Here is a 19,374-nt window from a genome sequence, read left to right as displayed (position 1 = left end):
CATATCATGTAAACTTTGGAAAAGCATTCTTCCTGATTATATTAGACATGTCTGCAAATTTAATAACTGGTTTGACAGAAGGCAGCTTGGATTTAGGAAAGGTTATTCCACTGAAGCTCAGCTTGTAGGATTTCAGCAAGATATGGCAAATATCCTGGATTCAGGAGGCCAAATGGACTGTATTGCTATTGACCTATCTAAGGCATTTGATAGGGTAGATCATAGAATGCTACTGGCAAAAAAGAGTGCTACTGGACTACAAAAAAGAGTGACTGAATGGGTGGCTATATTTCTAGAAAACAGAACTCAGAGGATTAGAGTAGGCGAAGCTTTATCTGACCCTGTAATAATTAAGAGGGGAATTGCTCAAGGCAGTATTATTGGACCTTTATATTTTCTTATATATGTCAATGATATGTGTAAAGAAGTGGAATCAGAGATAAGGCAGTTTGCAGGTAATGTTATTCTGTACAAAGTAACAAATAAGTTACAAGATTGTGAGCGGCTGCACGGTGACCTCAATAGTGTTGTAAGATGGACGGTGGGCAATAGTATGATGATAAATGGGGTTAAAAGTCAGATTGTTAGTTTCACAAATAGGAAAAGTCCTCTCAGTTTTAATTACTGGGGTGAAAGTTACTTTTGGGGATCATTGCGAGTACCTAGGTGTTAATATAAGAAAAGACCTTCATTGGGGTAATCACATAAATATGATTGTAAATAAAGGGTACACATCTCATCACATGCTTATGAGGGTATTTAGGGGTTGTAGTAAGGATGTAAAGGAGAGGGCGTATAAGTCTCTGGCAAGACTCCAACTAGAGTATGGTTCCAGTGCATGGGACGGACGCTCACCAGGATTACTTGATTCAAGAACTAGAAAAAATCCAAAGAAAAGCAGCTCAATTTGTTCTGGATGATTTCCGACAAAAGAGTAGAGTTACAAAAATGTTGCAAAGTTTGCGTTTGGAAGACTTGGGAGAAAGGAGACGAGCTGCTCAATTAAGTGATATGTTCCGAGCTGTCAGTGGAGAGATGGGGTGGGAGGACATCAGTAGACGAATAAGTTCATGTGGTATCTTTAAAAGTAGGAAAGATCACAATATGAAGATAAATTTGGAATTCAAGAGGACAAATTGGGGCAAATATTCGTTTATAGGAAGTGGAGTTAGGGATTGGAATAACTTACCAAGGGAGACGTTCAATAATTTTCCATTTTCTTTGCAATCATTTAAGAAAAGGCTAGGAGAACAACAGATAGGGAATATGCCACCTGGGCAACTGCCCTAAATGCAGATCAGTAGTGATTGATTGAATGATTGATTGATTGATTGATTGATTGATTGATTGATTGATTGATTGATTGATTGATTGATTGATTGATTGATTGATTGTATATACAATTGTAAATAATCACTTTGTTTACAACCACTGCAGCAAAACAATTCATCTGTAGTAGCTAGCTCAAGGGGAAGGTCTCCAATCTTTAATAATGTAACCTTAAATTTCCGAAAATATAAATTTCTACTTCTAATGTAAATTTCAGCTGAAAGCCGGAAATAGAGAGTGTGTCACACTCTTGCGTTCCCTACCAACTTGATTTTGAGGTGACTATCGTTTTGTAACCTGTTTCAGTTCGAAATCATTGTAATTTAAACTTTCCCTCTATCTAGTCACCTCACTAGTTTAGGTCTAGCCTTAGTAACATCGGCTGAAAGCCCTAACAATATTTTCATCTTTTAATTGCAAATTTCAAGCAGTGCAAGTGACCGCCTCTGACTCATTCTGATTTGTGGGCCAGTAACCTTTGCTTGTAGTTTTTCCAAAAAGGCCCGGTAGAATGGGTACTCGATAAACCGTATCATATCTTTTGTGTAAATAGGCAGACTGTTCAGCCTAGAAGACAGCTATTATGGTCTTGTTGAATGTAGGTTGCGCCTAGAGAGGCCTGAAAAGTGTCAATTTTATTCAGCAAAGATGTTCTGGTTATAAATATAAAAGTTGAAGGTTGCCTTGAGAAGGCTGTAAGGGTATAAGGTTTGAAGTGCAGTCTCCAAGATAAACTCATAGAGCATAGATGCTCTTTCTATTCATACAGCGGTGTTAGTATAAATATTGAATGGTGCCTTTTGGAAGTCAGTAATGTTGCGGTCTCCTGGACAGTTTTGTGGAGCAAAAGGTGCTCTTGGAAGATTACACATTGTGAAAAATCTGTAAATGAAATCAGGAGATCTGTCCCCTTGACCACTGAGTGGATGGAGCTCAAGTAACATTTGTAAAATTGGGAGCTTCAAACTCAAATTGTTAATTGGCAATTTTTATTGATATTTAGTTTCTCCAACTTTGTACCTAAGGTAACAAGATAGTTCTGTACCTGAAATCTTGTTCTGTTGCTGAGCGACATGTTTTGTAAAAATTTAGCATCTGAAAAACAAAAACAGCAGAAAAAGAAATATAGCTCATATAGACCCACTCATGCCCGCACCTTCTTTCACCACTGTGATCCACAAAAACATGGTAACAAGTGGTAGCTGAGCGTGGTTGAATAGGTCTGGACAATGCAACTTTTGATGTCTACTAATAAAAATCAACATCAAACTCTAAAAATGTTATTGGTTGCTGGAAATTCTCAAAATTCGTTAGATTTTCTATCACTATGTCTGGTCCTCGCAAAGTCCTTGCACCCGGGTATCTGTGCAAGGAGGAAATGATTTATGAACTTCTAATTAGGAAGCTCCAAGCTGCCGGCACAGTTGTTGCTGATACTGCCAAACTTAGGGAACCTTAGAACTTCCTATTTGGATCATGGTATTTGGGGCGTACGAGATTGAAGAGGCTCTGTCCACGATCACTGATAATACCACCAAGCCGGCTTCTGTAGTTAGTTTCTTTGAAGTAAGTGATCCTTCGGCTAACCAACTTAAACAAATTCAGGCTAGGCTATTTCATTTTTATAATAGGGCGAGGGACCTATTGTATCTAAATTTGAAGGATTATCATGCTAAGGAAGAGAGTAATCTATTGGAACACCTATCTGATATGTCTAACAGGGTTAGTCAATTGTTGTCCGGAGCCGCTGCTCCTAAAAGAGACCAGGTTCCTACAGTTAACATGTCTACGGAGGAAAAATCTAGTAGGGTGATTGAGAGTAGGAAATCTGTTGCTACTCAACAAACATCTGTCCCATCGGAATAAGTGTCTGACCATCTAAGATAACTTCCACCCTTCTTTTTGAGTAACGCAGTGTTTGAAACTTATCAACTTCCAATGCCGTCCCCTATTATGTCGCCCGGCTTCAGCAGCTTGCCCCACCCGTTAGCCATGTTGCTTAAAGGCATTTCCAAGTTCTCAGTAAATTCTACTAATGAGGTGATAACATTCCTTAGATTTTAGTCGAATTTCAAGACCATGCCTTGATATTTGTTCACTCTCGCTATCAAATACACCAAATTATTTACAGATATTCCGTAGGCGTCCTCTCGCATTAAATAGTAACAGCAATAGCCGATAGATCTTCAACAGAAGACTTCCCTTCTGGCTAACTTCATTCCGGCTAGAGCTTTGTCATCTTTAATCCAGATATACTACTTCAGAGTACAGAGGCTAGACGAGAATCTGGCTGTCTTTATTCAAGATATAAAGTTTCATACCAGGGTATCTGCTCTTCATTTTCCAGAAGAGCAAATAGTACAAATCATAGTAGAAGGAATCTCTCTGCCCAATAGGTAATACCTATGTTTTGCCGCGTGACCCCAAACCTTCTCGGAACTCGAGGCAATGGCAGTGTCAGCGGAAGGAGTAAGGTACGCTGACACCTTACGAGTCGCCAGGGAGCCCCCGCCATCGTCGAACAGTTTTCGGCCACCACCTCACCGAATCTTTCCCACACGCAAGTGTTATGCATGCGGATCAACGTAACAGCTCAGAAATACACAAATGCCCCTTGGTAAAACTAATGGAACTAGGAACGGAGCAGGTCTGTCCCAAGGTTGTTTCAAGTGCGGGTCGTTTTCTCATCTAGCCAAGAATCGCCCTTCAATTAACAGCACGCCGTCTTGTTCAACTTCTGGTGCTTCCTCCACGAACCAAAGTGATAGGAAGTGACTAGCGTCCTGGCTGAGTCAAAATTTTCACCTTCCAGAGGCTCAGCCCCTATTAGATTAGGCAACATACCTTTCAAGGATAAAACTTCCTCAAATTTATCATTTAAAGACCGAGCTTGATAGCTGCATTTAAGGATAAAAATTTCATTGTTCCGTATTGAAATTATTGATGTTAAAAATTAAATAACTGGAAAGGAGGTTCAACCTATTCAATACTCAAAAGAAAGAAACGTAGCAATCACATTTCTATTTAAATGGGACCGGTTTCGACCTTAGTCTAGGTCATCATCAGCCATAAAAAACATGTAAAATGTTTATGAATGTTGGAGGTCAGTTTCACACTCTGTTAGGCACAAAGACACGACACCACATTTTGTCCTGCATAGAGTCACAACACTACCAATCAACATGCGAAGATCAAAAAGGCTTGAATTCGCAGACGAACAGATCAGTAGTAGAAAGCCGCCAGCTCCCGGTGACCAGCGCGGCACACTCAATGTCACGCGCTGCGGCCAAACACCAAAGTCGACGACACATTGGTAATATTAAATGAGGAATCAACCAACGCAGCCTCTACACTTCTTCATCTCAACAACTTAGACTCTAACATTAAATTCACCCTCGAATCAGAACACAACCAAACTCTTAATTTTCTAGACCTAACTATTACTAGACATCCTTCTTCTTTATCTTACAAAATTTTCAGAAAACCAACCCAAACAGCAACTACAATAAGACAAGATTCTTCGCACCCCCAAGCTCATAAACGTGCTACTTATAACAGCTTAATTTTTCGTGCCTTCAACACCCCTATGTCCAAAAAAGATTTAAATAATGAATTAAACACCATCCGCAACATTGCTAAATTTAATGGCTTTAACAACTCCTTCATTAACCGCATCATCAACAAATTCAAACACCGTCCAAAAACCACTTTATCTAAAGACACAATAAAACCAACTGCTTTTTCCACCTTCACTTTTACTCAGGATGCTTATAAAATAACTAATATCTTTAAAAAACATAATATGAAAATTTCTTTTAGAACTAACAATAGAAGTCTTGATATCTTACACAACTCTAAATCTCTAAATAAGTCTAATGCTTTTTCTAAATCTGGTGTATACAGATTTAAATGCAACAACTGCAGTTCCTCCTACGTCGGACAAACTGGCCGCAACTTCAATATCAGGTACTCTGAACATGTCAACGCCATTAAATACAACAGATTCTCTGCCATAGGACAGCACATACAAGACTCCAAACATAGTTTCACCAGTATTGACAATGACATAAACATACTTAAAATCATTAACAAAGGCCCCCTCTTAAACATTACTGAAAATTGCTTTATCCACCTTGACCAGTACTTCAACCCTAATTTCAATTTAAACGACATTTCTGAAAAACCCAATATCCTTTTTGACTTCCTAATTCTTCTTCTCAAAAATTCCAAATTCCAAAACCCCAATTCTATTTTCCATGTCTTACATAGTTCCCACCCACATTTTCTACCTCCAATAACCCACCCTCCTAACCCACCTTAAACTACCCCTCCTTCATTTCCCTATCTTATCTTTCCTCATTACCATCTAACTTCAATTTCTTTTATTCTTTGTCTTATTTAACTATCACTCTTCCTCGTTTAATTTATTCTCCTCTTTCAAAAATTTTTGTCTTGCGCCAACTTCGACTACTTCAATCATAACCTAAAAATTTTTTCTTTTTAAAAAATAGCGCACTGTGCATATAAGTTTTCATTTGTTTTCCGATATTGCGCTTTTTACTACATTTTTTTCTTCTCTCTACAATTGTTTTTTCAAGTCAACTGTTTACCAAGAACTTAACTGGAGTACGGGTGCTCATTCGGTTGTACTAATTGGCGTCGTATATTTTTATATACGTACTTGGCTTCCCGCAGCCATGACAGGTTCTGGACCTTCGAAATGTTCTCCACTCTACTTTGGTGTTTGGCCGCAGCGCGTGATATTGAGTGTGCCGCGCTGGTCACCGGGAGCTGGCGGCTTTCTACTACTGATCTGTTCATCTGCGAATTCAAGCCTTTTTGATCTTCGCATGTTGATTGGTAGTGTTGTGACTTTATGCAGGACAAAATGTGGTGTCGTGTCTTTGTGCCTAACAGAGTGTGAAACTGACCTCCAACATTCATAAACATTTTACATGTTTTTTATGGCTGATGATGACCTAGACTAAGGTCGAAACCGGTCCCATTTAAATAGAAATGTGATTGCTACGTTTCTTTCTTTTGAGTATTGAATAGGTTGAACCTCCTTTCCAGTTATTTAATTTTTAACTTGATAGCTGCAGTCGCTCAAGTGCGGCCAGTGTCCAGTATTTGGGAGATAGTGGGTTCGAACCCCACTGTCGGCAGCCCTGAAGATGGTTTTCCGTGGTTTCCCATTTTCACACCCGTTAAATGCTGAGGCTGTACCTTAATCAATGCCACGACCACTTCCCTCCCACTCCTAGCCCCTTCCTGTCCCACTGTCACCATACGACCTATCTGGGTCGCTGCGACATAAAGCAACTTGTATCATTTGATGGCCCTAGGGAATGCCTTAAAATTGCTTCTGAGACTCCAGGATTTGTATCATATCTCAAAATTGAAGTAAATAGCAAACCAGTAACAGCGTTATTAGATTAAGGGAGAGTTCCCTCCATTATTTCAGAAGAATCGTACCTTACACTGAAAGCGTGTTGCAAATTTACGGACTATTGCTGGTCTTCCATTAAATGTATTTTGGTAAATTCATCACCAGTAGAAATTTTAGGCTTCATTTTTGTTAAAGTTCGAATCTCAAACTTTACATGGAAAATTAAGTTGTTGGTGGCTAAACAGTTACCTTGCCCTGTAATATTGGGGGCAGATTCTATGTCTCATTCAGGTCTTGTGCTCAACCTTCAGAGCAAGTCGTGGAAATTCAAGTTGGCTAGTAACCTTAAACTTCCCCTTTTGAAATGTAATTATGTGTCATTTCCATCTATTTCTCCTACCCAGAGTAAGATGTTGTTAGATCTTAGGCATCTACCTGAGGACCAGGCTGAAAGTATTAGAAGGTTGTGTCAGTCTTTTCCTGACGTATTCTAAGAAGCCCTTGGTGTCACTAACCTTACTAAATATAAGATTGAGCTAACTGATTCAATTCCAGTTAGGTTTCCTCCTTATAGGCTACCCCATCTAAAATGAAAGCCCTTAAGGAAATCATTGATCAGATGTTAACAAATCCTTTCCCCCTTTAACACACTCATACTAGTTGCACACTACCAGCAAAGCTGCACACACTGCCGCGGAAGGTCCCATTTGTTTATGCTTTAGACTGAGAATTCCATATACTCAAACCACCATATGCAATGTTCACTTACAATTCCCAGAAGACATTCAAGGACATGTTTATATCCAGTTTGCATAATTCTAATAATGGACCATTGCAAGCCACATTATATGGACTTACTGGAAGTTATCTGAATCACTCTCTGTGCCAGTGCTGAAAAGTTTATTGAACTACAACTCACACAACCTACTAAAAACATTTGTATTCAGACATTTCAACGAATTTGTTTCTTTTCATAATAATGTGTTGAATTTATGTCACACAATATACTGACATAAAGCAACTTGTATCCGGGAGATAGTAGGTTCGAATCCCACTATCGGCAGCCCTGAAAATTCAAGTACCATAGCGCTTGGTACTATTCAATCATACATCACAACACATGTTATAATATTGTTCATATAGCTCACATCTCTAGTTTTATTGTTTAATAAGAACATAATGTTTTAGGACATTCGACAAAATTGTGTACTTATCTAATTATGGCTGATGATGACCCCAACTAGGATCGAAACTAGTCCTTAATGACTCAATGTAATGTAAATATATGTATTGCAATTAGTAAAAAGTATTGAACAGGTGGAATAAACAGTTTTTGTAATATTAAATTGTTTGTTGGTTATCCTTTGCTTTAAATTTGGCTGTTCATGAGGCCCACAACTTCACTCCTGCCTCCCTCATGTTTAATTTTGTTCCTAACATGCCACTGTCTAATCTTTGGTCCCTCAAAAACATACTGCCAGAGACAATAGATGCTGATAATATCAAAGAATTGTGGAGGAAGGCTAAAAGCAATCTTAAGGATCTCGTGAAAAGGCTAGAAAGAAATATGATCGTGGACGGAGGCCCACCTATTTAAAGGTCGGAGATCAGGTTATGGTGAAGATTTTTGTACCTGCAGCAAGCTTGCCCCCAGATTTCATGAGCCATGTATTATTTTGGATTTCTTAACTCCTGTCACACTTTCGGTAAACAATCCAGGCACTGAGAGGATATTTAGAGTTTACCTTTCACCGATACAATCTTTTGTTTTCCAGTATAGGCCACTCAGTTACGGCAGTAAGAAATCAGTTATATTTCTTTTGGTTTCAGATCAGCAACTTAATTTTTTAATGTTTGTAAGGCATATGTGGTGGTCATCTGCCCTGCCCATATCCATCTAAGGGTAGTATCTTATTTATGTTATTAATCCTGTACAACCTTCCTCTCTATTAAGGTTTATTTTATCCCGTTGCCTGGCTGTCATTACCTTATCTCCTGCCTCCAAAACTTAGACTGCTACAGACACACTAATCCTCAATGCAACCCGCATCAGTTGAACCTGTACCTTAAAGAATAAAACAAAGTTTCACTCTTCATCAAACAGTCTCTGTCGCCAAGTAAATTACTGTTTCAGTGCCCTCTCCGACATCTGCAGGCGAGTGATACTGGTGAGGGGTACGGGCTCACTCTGCTCTGGCCCAGTCTCCTTCATAAAGGCGTGCTGGAGCACCACCCTTTCCAGCGAGGCAAACGTGCGGGAACTTGACCGCCTAAACATCTTGAAGCAGTACCTCTATATCTGCTCTGTGGCGATCATCACCATGGCTACTTCTCTCTAGGTAGTGGGACTGAGGATACTGGGGGCGCAGGGTCCGAAGGACCCCACCCCGGAATCGGCAGCAGCGGCCGTTCTTGCCGTCAACCTCGAACTTTACATCCCTGATTTCAGCGTCTTCAGGAAAGCTTGAAGATTGGTTTTGACTTAATTTTTCTTCTAAGTGAACTTTTTCAAGAAAATGTCTGTCTGTAATTCAACTTCAAATTCATCTAACATGCTAAAATTTCAAACTATCACCATGAGGAAAGACTTTAAGGGGAGGAGGTCTGTACCAGTGGGTACACCCACCCTGTTCAGTTAAATGAAGTGACATTAAGAATGCCATTGGATATATGAAGGTCGTAATACTTGTGCAAGAAGTTTGGACTATTCTTTACAGATGCCTCTACCAAAAAAGAACTCTGGCATAAAGAGGAGTTATTAAAATTGTTAAGTGATTTTGTATTCCTAGGTTTCCTGAACTGAGTTGATTATTCTTTGTTCTTAGTGTACTACAATTTGTTACACTTCCATCTCTTCCCGCCAACTTGAAAGTGGGCCAACAGAAAATTTTGTGTGTTTAATTTTCAACCAATAATCGTTTTCTTGTATCTATTTAATTATCCAATAAAATTTGGAGGTGTGTCAGGCCTTAGCCCAGAGCTCTCTAGCACCTTCCTCTCAGGTATAAAAGCTGGCACATTTTTGGACCAGGTTGTCCAGTCTACAGTGTGTGTTAATAGAGGAGGTGGGAGCCCATCAGCGAGTTTTCCAGCCATTATATAACTTAGTGATAGCCTCTGAGCTCGAGGAGAAGGTTTCCTATCTTATATAATGTAACCTTAAATTTCCAAAAATGTAAATTTCCACTTCTAATGTGAATTTCAAACTAGTCAATATAACTTAGCTGAAATCCGGGAATAGAGAGGGTGTCACCCTCTCACGTTCCCTATCAACTTGATTTTGAGGCAACTATAGTTTTGTAACCCTTTTCAGTTTGAAATCGTTGTAATTTAAATTTTCTCTCTACCTAGTCACCTCGGTACTTTAGGCTTAGTCTCTGTAACGTCGCGCCAAATGCTCAAATAGGGTTTCAATCTTTTAATTGCAAATTTCAAGGAGTGCAAGTGTCTGCCCCTGTCTCACTTTGATTTTTGGGACAAAGGTCCAGTAGAATGGGTATTTGATATACCTGTATCATTTCTTTTGTGTAAATAGGCAAACTGTTGAGCCTAGAAGACAACTAATATGGTCTTGTTAAATGTAAGTAGTGCATAGAGAGGCCTGGAAAGTGTAAATTTTATTGAGCAAACATGCTCTGGTCATAAATGTAAAAGTTGAAGGTTGCCTTGAAGAGGCTGTAAGGGTATAAGGTTTGGAGCGCAGTCTCCTAGATAAATTCACAGAGCATACACCCTTTTTATTCATTTAGAGGTGTTAGTGTAAATATTGAATAGTGCTTTTTAGAAGGCAGTAACGTTGTGGTCTCCTCGATAGTTTTGTGGAGCAAAAGGTGTTCTTGGAAGATTGTACATCGTGAACACTCTGTAAATGAATCTGGGAGATCTGCCTCCTTGACTATTGTGTGAATGGAGCAAGTCACATTTGTATCATTGGGAGCTTTATGCTCAGATTGTTAATTGGCAATTTTTTTTTTTTTTTTGCCACGGGCTTTACGTCGCGCCGACACAGATAGGTCTTATGGCGACGATGGGATAGGAAAGGCCTAGGAGTTGGAAGGAAGCGGCTGTGGCCTTAATTAAGGTACAGCCCCAGCATTTGCCTGGTGTGAAAATGGGAAACCACGGAAAACCATTTTCAGGGCTGCCGATAGTGGGATTCGAACCTACTATCTCCCGGGATGCAAGCTCACAGCCGCGCGCCTCTACGCGCACGGCCAACTCGCCCGGTAATTGGCAATTTTTATTCATTTTTCTGATTTCTCCAACTTTGTACCTAAGCTAACAAGCTAGTTCTGTACCTGATATCTTGTTCTGTCACTGAGCGACTTGCTTTGTTAAAATTTAGCGTCTGAACAAAAAACAGAAGATAAAGAACTATAGCTCAGATTTTATAGTTTTAAATTAATATTCGGATTGCCTCACACAGACCTGTTCATGCCTGCACCTGCAATCCACTAAAACAAGGTAACAGTACCAAATGATAGGGTCGCACCAAGAACTGCATCAAACCAGTCTTTGGACTGATGACTCAAATAATAACAAGCAAGAAATCATGTCCTGGTTAAAAGAAACTGGAGTTCCTTTCAAAGAGGACATGCTGAAAACCTGGTTATAGTAATTAATCAAAGTGAATAAACCAGTCCAGTGGACTAATAAAATAGACAGTATTTTAGCCAAATATGGTCATACTGTATTACATCTTCCTCCATATTACGCTGAATTGAATCTCATTAAGTTAATATGGGCAAGTGTCAAGAATGGCATTTCTGAACATAACGTGATATTCAGAATGAAGCAAAACCAAGATTTGTGGATGAACAAATTGCTTCTCTTACAAAAGAGAACTAGAAGAAAACTTTGTGAGCACGTAAAAAAAACTGAAGACCAGTGCATTTCAAGTGAACATTTATGGTAAACGTGGGAAGTGAAATGAACAGATATACTGACAACAGAAGAAATACTGCAAATGCAAGGGAAGGTGATAATACATCAACAGACGCTGCCAACGGAAGTGAAATAGACATGGATAAAATTATGATGAAACAGTGGGCGGGGCATTACCTAAGAGATTTCCTATGTCTGGAAGTAGTGACAGTGAATGATCCATAGTCTTCGGTCAAGTGATTAATATACTGAATTATTTGCAATGTGCAGTTGTGTGCGTAATTATTGGAAGGATCTGTGTACATCATCATAAGAGGAACGCTACAATTTACAATAAGATTGTATGTTTCATAAGGCCTGGGTTGTAAATTATCCTCGGTTATACTCTCCTATGTATGCTCAAACCTAGTCCTTGACGCCTTCCACTACAGCACTAATCCTGTCCTGCACATAAATGAGTGTTCTCCACCAGAATTTGCACAAGCTATAAGCAAGGATTGCAACTTTTGACATCAACACAACAAAATCAATGTAAAAAAGAAACCTACACCATCTGACATCTTTCTGGTGTACAACAAACAGGGAGACAATGTAAAAAATATGGTATATCTAAGGAGTAACATAGGACTATTCTACCGAAATCAAATGCTGGATAAAGAAAGCAAAGCCCATATTCATTAGCATGTGGCAACGCCCATTCTGAAATGATCTTGGAATAAAGCACAAAAAGAGAAACAAATAGTTGTCTCCATTCCGTCCTACTAAATACTATAGAGACCAATATATTTCATTACTCAGAGGAAATAAAATCCAAAATTTCAACATGTGAATATCATGGCAAACAGTATAAATCTTGTGGGTTATTTTTATGTTGCACCAACAGAGAAAGTTCCTATGGGGAAATAGGATGGGAAAGGGCTAGGAGTGGAAAGGAAGCAGCCGTGGCTTTAATTAAGATCCAACCCCAACATATTACTGATAAGAACATGGGAAACCATGGAAACCATCTTCAGGGCTGCCGACAGTGGGGTTCAAACACACTGATCTTTTGGTTGGAGCATAATAAAAACAGGGAAGTACCACACACAACAAGCTGTCAACCTGAGATCATGATGAAAATTAAACTGAGGAGGCTGAAATACATGCATCACATTATGAGGAGTCCTGAAAGAACAGTCTGTTACAAGTAATTTTTTGAGGGAAAAATTTTGGCAAAAGAGGACTTGGCAGAAGATGAACATCTTGGATCAACATTTTGAAGAAATGGGCTACAGCTCTTTGATAATATGACATGAGGAAGGCAGTCATGCTCATAGCCTAAATCCGCTTAGGATAAGGTAGCAGTAACAGTGGTGACACCAGCCACCAGATGCCATCCAGTGGAGTGACTTTGAACAATAAAAGGTGCTATATATTACCTAGCATAACATTTTGAATTACATGAAGATAATATGAAAATAATTTCAAAATACTGGAAATCTCACTATAAATCTTTCCAAAGACCTTCAAAATGTCTGCCTTAAAATGAGGAGTCACCGGGCAAGTTGGCCGTACGATTAGAGGCGCGCAGCTATGAGCTTGCATCTGGGAGATAGTGGGTTCGAATCCCACTGTCGGCAGCCCTGAAGATGGTTTTCTGTGGTTTCCCATTTTCACACCAGGCAAATGCCGGCGATGTACCTTAATTAAGGTCAGGGCTGCTTCCTTCCCACACTTAGCCATTTCCTATCCCATCATCATCTGTGTCGGTGCAACGTAAGGCAAATTGTAAAAAACAAAAAAAAAAATTAGGAGTTGCTCAATGAAATATATTCAGCAGTAATTTCCATTACACTACGTATTAAAAAATTGTTTATGTTTATTTCTTTGATTTTATTGTATAAAACCAACGTGCTGAATTCGAACGTACCATTAGCACTTTTTGATATTTTAACGGTTTGTGAGAAATTGTGAATTTACCACTTTTTGTGGCAGTCATAGTTGTTCAATGTGCTCACCACTATATCGCTTTAATGTGATGTTCCATCAGTATTGGTATACATCTGGTAAGACTTCTTTAAAAAGCCAAGTGTATGTATCAATGTATATCAATATTTTTCATAAAATGTCTTCTTGTGAATGTACATACAGTTCTGTGGTTATAAGTAACATTGAATCGTTGTCCTTTTAAGGAAAAATGTCAACAACCAGACGTTGTAAATTGACACCACACGTGTTTCATTATGTTTGTGGACATTTCATTAGATCTAAACAAGTGAAACATAAAATTATTGTGCCCAATACAAAGTTGTGTGAGGCGTACCAAGCTTCTTTCCGTGTGCATGTTCAAGACCACCATGTTTCACGGGCTCCCCATGTCACTTATGGCAGCTGTTGGTCTACTTTAGAGGGTTCGCTATGGGGAACAAGAAAATGTATGCCATTTGCAATTCCCCGAATATGGCGACTGCCTACAAATGATCATGATGACTTATTATTGTATGGTGGATATTACACATTACAGAAGTACGAAGAGCAGGAAAAGTATTCCATATCCTAGCATACCGTCATCTATTGCTCCAGTACAACATAGTGAAGAGCTGCCAATTCACGAGAAGTGAATACACGTGAAGTGGACATAGAGACAAATTCAAGTGATGACAATGATTTCAGTTTTAGTGATGACAGCAATTTGGAACCACAGCTCTTTACTCAGCAAAAATTGGATGACCTTATTAGGGAGTTGCAACTAATTATATCAAAGGCTGAACTTCTTGCATCCCATCTGAAGCAATATAACTTGCTCAATAAATCCTGTAAAAGAACAAAATATAGGCTAAGGCATGAAGATTTTGCATGCTTCCACCAAATGTACAGAACTCTTTGTTTTTGTAGTGATGTTCATGGTCTGTTTGAACACATTAAGATTCTTCATGAACCAGATCATGGTGACTATTTATAGATAATTCAAGTAGAAGTCTCAAAGCTGTCCTACTGCACAATGAGAACAAGTTTCCTTCCATACCAGTAGCTCATTCAGCACAACTTAAGGAGACTTATGAAAATATGAAGCTGCTCTTGGAAAAACAAAATTACGGATGTTACAAATAGGATGTGTGTGGTGATTTTAAGATTTCTTCTGGGGCTTTAAGGTGGCTACACCAAATATTCTGGCTTTGTCTGCCTGTGGGGCAGCAGAGCGGATGATCAAGATTACACCAGGAAAGAATGGCCAACAAGAAAATAACTCATTCCAGCTGCACACAACATGAGAAAGGAGCCCGTTACCACCACTCCATTTCAAACTTGGACTTGCTAAACAATGCACCAAAGGCTAGAGATAGCAACAGTGAGATTCTGAGCCTCATCAGACAAATGTTTCCCAAGTTATCTGAAGCAAAAATAAAACGCGGAATTTTCATCGGACCTCAGATTCATGTGATATTACAATCAAAAGAACTTGTAGATGCAATGACTCTGGATGAACGAAATACTTGGGATGCTTTTAGAATGGTAGTACAACAGTTCTTGGGAGACAATAGAAGGGAGAATTACATGAAACTGATAGAGAATTTGATACAGAGTTATCATGTACTTGGTGGATGTAGAATGTCAGTGAAGGTGCACTATTTATTTTCTCATATAGATTTCTTTAGGCCAAATTGAGGAGCTGTAAGTGAACGCTTTCACCAAGACATTCACTGCATGGAAAGAAGGTATCAGGGATGTTGGTACTGTGCTATGTTGGGAGACTCTGTACGAGCAGAGGGATCAGAAGAACATAAGAGGAAAAACCGTTTAAACGTACATTTTTGAATCTCACCATTCTTGGGTGAAGATTCAGTGTTATTGAATATTTTTGCACTTACTTCCACCAATTCTTGAGGTACTGTATGGTAGATTTCTTCTATAGGACTCTAGTCATATTAAATAAGCTTGCAATATTATTAGCTTTTAAGAAATTGAAACATTTATTATCATATCCAAAATATAGACACTTAAGAAAACATACTGATGTATTCATAATCAGCATAACCAAATTAAGCAACAAATGCACAAATATTATGATAAATAAAAACTTTGTCAAATTTTGTTATGTAGTGTTATAAGAAAATTGTCATCAAAATATTAGATTAATGTCATCAATATAAAAGTTAATTCCAATGCATTTCCCTGTGTGCCTCCTGGCTCTGCCAACTCTGATTTGGGTTCTTCTTTCAAATGCATCTTCTCTGATGTAATTTTATAAATGTCCTGTGGAAAAGTTAACATACTAGGTATATTTTTCAGAGACATCTGAATATTTAGTTATATATGAGTGGGCTTAGCAAATCATAATTTCATAGTAAATGAGTTAGTTTCAGTTTCAAAGCTTCATTATCATTTTTCAGAAAATGTCCATGTTGGGTATCCTTAAAATCATGACAGCTAAGAGACTTTCAGGAGTGGGAAAAAGTCCTCTTTGAATTCTCAGAGACATTTTTGAAGAGTAGAACAATTATAAAATATAAAACCTTCTAACATGACTCTGAATGATCATGAAAATATACAGACATATTTACAAATAATCTGTTCATTATAAACAAACCAATTCTGAAATATTCATAACTTCACAATTTTTCACTGTTATCTTTCACATCCTGTACCAGCAAATACAACTCAGCAGGAAATGTCTAGCTTCCATATTTCCTGTTGTCTACAAAGTGCTCAGCCTGAAGGCAGGGACGATCCTCAACACTCTACCATCAGCTGCCACAGAGAGCTAGATGTCACTGAGGAGGCAAACTAAGGAAATGAACAGTAAGTTAGTTTTACATTGCTCTCCTCTCTTAGTTGGACAGTGCTGTTACATACCAGACTCTCATATTCTCTGAGCTGTACACACGGACCACTTATACGAATCTCAATTTCACATCTTTTCCTATATGATCTGGCTGTATTAGGAATGGTGTTATGCATACTGTTTATTTCACAGTCACTTTCATAACGTAAGAGTCAAGGATGAGACTGAGACCCAAAATACAAGTGTCAAACTTGTTCTGGGCCAATCCAGAAGATATCGGGCATTGAGCACACAGTACCTCACCAGAGATGGATTAGGGCAGGCCACCTCATATGAAATTTAGAAAGGCAGTCATCAAGGACAGAAACCCGAAACGACATGAACCATACAAACAATTATTCCTATAGCCACAACGAGCTACAATATCATAGAGGGGCTGTATGGCTCACATCAGTGCTACTTGTACAAGTATGAGTACACATGGTCAGCTGACAGGGATATTGTAATTTGCTTTACGCCGCACCGACACAGATAGGTTTTTGGTGACGATGGGATAGGAAATGGCTAGGAGTGGAAAGGAAGTGACCATGGCCTTAATTAAGGCATGAAAATGAGAAACGACAGAAAAACATTTTCAGGGCATCCAACAGTGGGGTTCAATCCACTATTTCCCGAATACATGCTTACAGCTGTGCGACCCTAACTGCATGGCCATTTGCTCTATACAGGGATAATGTGCATGGTGACTGGACTTCATATGTACTGAGAAGCAAAATGTCAGATTGTTGTCTCAAGAATGCCAGCATATGGCTGTACTACTCAGTGTAACTAATCCAAGGATACATTTTGTGTTTTAATGAATGTTACTGAATTATAACTGACAATGCTTTTGTACTTCCTGTTTGCAATTAAAACCATTTTAATGTTTACACAAAGGAAGGACTGTGAGACAAAGTTATTATTCACTTGATTATGTTCCTGATTTCCTTTTTAAAGGTTTCATTTACATAGTTTGAAACCATCACAGATATCAGCATAATACAAATGTTTATAAATTTCACTGAGAAGACAATTAATTTCTTGACTTTGTAATGTGTTGATTGATGATATATAACTGGTGCATGAGTGAGATGAACTACAGTGTAACTCCCTCAGAAGTGAATTACTACTGTTCTAATAACGGTGAACACATTGAATGTCATGGAATAATGTTAACTGAATTCAAGAATCTAAACGTTTTTGTTTACAAGTTGCTTTACGTCGCACCGACACATACAGGTCTTATGGCGACTATGAGATAGGAAAGGCCTAGGAGTTGGAAGGAAGCGGCCGTGGCCTTAATTAAGGTAGAGCCCCAGCATTTGCCTGGTGTAAAAATGGGAAACCACGGAAAACCATTTTCAGGGCTGCCGATAGTGGGATTCGAACCTACTATCTCCCGGATGCAAGCTCACAGCCGCACGCCTCTACGCGCATGGCCAACTCGCCCGGTTGTGCATGTTTTTGCATAAAAGTCCAGAGTTTTAAGGTATATGAAATTACTCGAAAATCTAAATAGAAAAAGGATATCCTCAATGAGTGGATTTCGAACTTCAAACCACAAGCATGCTTTCCTCCCTTGCAGTCAAGTGCCAAAGCAACTTGGGTTCATCTTCTTAACTTTGTACCCCAGGATCGAGGTGTTCCACACTTCTCCGTATGTGAATAGATCATCCTACATCTCTTTAACAGCTTTATCGAACATAATGCTATAATAATTGAAGGGTACAGAGTAAGAGGGGGGTCACTGCATTTTTTTTAATGGCAATATTTGCTGTGTCTGCTGATGCTCACTTGAACCTCCTAGTGGGCAACTCCACTTGTGAAAAAAGGAATACCCTATAGAGAAATGAGCTGAAGAAAAAATAGCATACAGATAAAGAAGTAGTTCATCGACATATCTGCAGGGGAAGAAGCAGTTCACTGTATTCTTTTTGTGCTCAGTGTATGAGCAGCAGGTTAGCTAAGCAGAACAGAAGCATTTTATTTGAGAAAAACGTAAGGATATATCAAAAACTCTGTGTGAATATGAGGCGATTTGCTTTGACAGTGGGAGAAATTTGGCTGTTTCTAACATCACGATGAATGAAGTCTACTATGGGAGAGAGTTATCTTTGTTTGCATATAACGTCATGTACTCTCCACTTCTTAAAGTGTTCTTCATGTGTATTCGGATCATAAAAGCAAAAAGGGAAGTGATGATGTATCCTCCTTGTTGCATCACTACATGTAATGTAATATACCAAATTATGTTCTGTGACTCATGTAGTGGAAAACAGAAGAAATTTACTTTCTCTCATTTCCTCTTCAACATGGTGAACATTGAGAAAAAAGTACCATGCAAGTTGGCTGTGCAGTTAGGATCGTGTGGCTGGGACCTTACATTCGGGAGATAGTTGGTTCTAACCGCACGAACGGCAGCCCTGAAGAATATTTCCCATGAATTCTCATTTTCACACCTTAATTAAGGCCATGGCCACTTTCTTCCCACTCCTTGCCCTTTCCTATCTGATCATTGCCAAAAGCCTATCTATGTTGGTGCAAAGTAAAGCAAGTCATTAAAAAACTCTTTCCAAGTAAGGAGTCATTCCTATCTTGAGAACGATATGAATATGGGTTGGTGGATACAAATGCCCACAAAATTGCTCCTAGTGACTGGATCTCTATTATCACAACCGCTTGCCAGAACAGCTGACCACACAATGTATAGGAATTGAAAGAACTTGTTGGATGAGAGGTATCCAAGTAAATCACCATTTCCATCCCTGCCAGTACGAGAGATGAAGATCAAGAGAGGATCACTGTTGAGCTCTGGACTACTTACAATAAATCTTGGGAATCTGTCTCCATAGCAGCAAAATGGAAGAGATATGATGTTTCAAATCATTCTGATGACCAATTTGTCTGGCCAGAGGAATGTTATTAAGGTAAGTGTATCATAACCTTCCTGGTGTAATTCACATCTTCACTT

Source organism: Anabrus simplex, chromosome 5, assembly GCF_040414725.1.
Source record: "Anabrus simplex isolate iqAnaSimp1 chromosome 5, ASM4041472v1, whole genome shotgun sequence".
In the NCBI taxonomy this organism is placed as follows: Eukaryota; Metazoa; Arthropoda; class Insecta; order Orthoptera; family Tettigoniidae; genus Anabrus; species Anabrus simplex.
The sequence above is the reverse complement of the archived record's forward strand: the minus strand, read 5'-3'. Positions refer to the sequence as shown.